Consider the following 1521-nt stretch of genomic DNA (forward strand, 5'->3'; position numbering starts at 1 on the left):
TAACAAAAGTCGGAATCCCCAGACTCACACAGGTTCTCCATCAATGAATTTTTGTCGCATTGTACCACTGCTTCGCCGAGTGAATCCCCGAACTACGATTCCTGAAACAACAAAAAGTCGTTACGAGAAAATATAGTTGAAAACACCCTAAACTAACATAAAGTACAACGTCAACGGTGGGACAATTGGTCAAAGGCGACACGGACGATATCGGCTTCATAGATTCGAGGTCACGTCTGCATCGTTCCAAGCATATGGCCAGGTCAACATTCCCGGGCCTCAAAGCTATGACACCGTCATATTTTCCGCCTCGCCCCCGGTGAGATTTTTGTGTGCATTCTTCCTAGCGTCTGGCAATGCACACAACCTACCTCCGGTCCGGAGAAGGAATCAACATTGAATAACTATATTATAGCTATTCAACATTGAGTTGCCACCCTTCCCCTATAGAGCTTTATATAGTACCTCTGTTAAAATCCTAGTGAACACCCAACTGACAGTAACACAATAATGGGTCAAAACTTGTGAAAATGTGATAATAACACCCCTTTTTTTTTGGTGGAATCCAAAGAATGGGTATTAATCTACATTTTGACACTTTTATTTTTCCAGAAAATATTTTTTGTGGGCCCCAAAAAGGGAAAATACGGGAAAAAAGCGGTAATTGGGAAAATATGAAAAACTGCTGAAACAGTCCAGAAGATGGGGAAAGCTTGGGAATAAGAGGGGGATGGGTTTTAAACACTTTTTACATCCCATATTTTCCATATTGTGTTTTTTTCGAGGTTCGGGACCGGGACCGAGAATATGCTGATTGACCCCAATACAGGGTGATTGGGGGGGACAGTTTATATGATACTTACATTACAAACAAACATGAATAGTTTGTTCAAATATATCAATCAACTCAACATTATCACATCACACATCATATCAACCAACACACATGTGAATAGTAACAATGAAAGTCACTATTGTCAAATCAATCATCATATGATATAATGTGTTCATTTCCATTACTATTGTCAAATCACAATCACTATTTTATGGGTACATCACATCACATGACTATTTTACCCATATTACATCACTTATGTAGCATAATTATACTTTTATGACATCACATCATATATACTTATATGACATCATCATAGTCAAGTCATATTACTTTATATATACTTTTATGACATCATTGTAGTCAAGTCACATCACTTCAATATACTTATATGACATCATTATACACATATGACATCACTCTACATCATGAATTTCAAAATAGAGTCAAAACTCATTCTTGGTACTTTATGGACATCTTTATCGGTGTCTTATGGTTTCAAACCTCCTTATATGACCCCAGGAGTCATCCAACACATTCAGTTCATTTTTGAAAAATAACAAAAATTAATCCGAAATCGTGTATTATAGCCTTCAATTTTGGACAATTTTCCACTTATTTTGACCAGAAAATAAAAATGTCGAGGTGCTTACCATGGACCCTAATACACCTTGGAGTCCAATTGA

Source organism: Chenopodium album, unplaced genomic scaffold (genome assembly GCF_948465745.1).
Source record: "Chenopodium album unplaced genomic scaffold, dcCheAlbu1.1 scaffold_508, whole genome shotgun sequence".
In the NCBI taxonomy this organism is placed as follows: Eukaryota; Viridiplantae; Streptophyta; class Magnoliopsida; order Caryophyllales; family Amaranthaceae; genus Chenopodium; species Chenopodium album.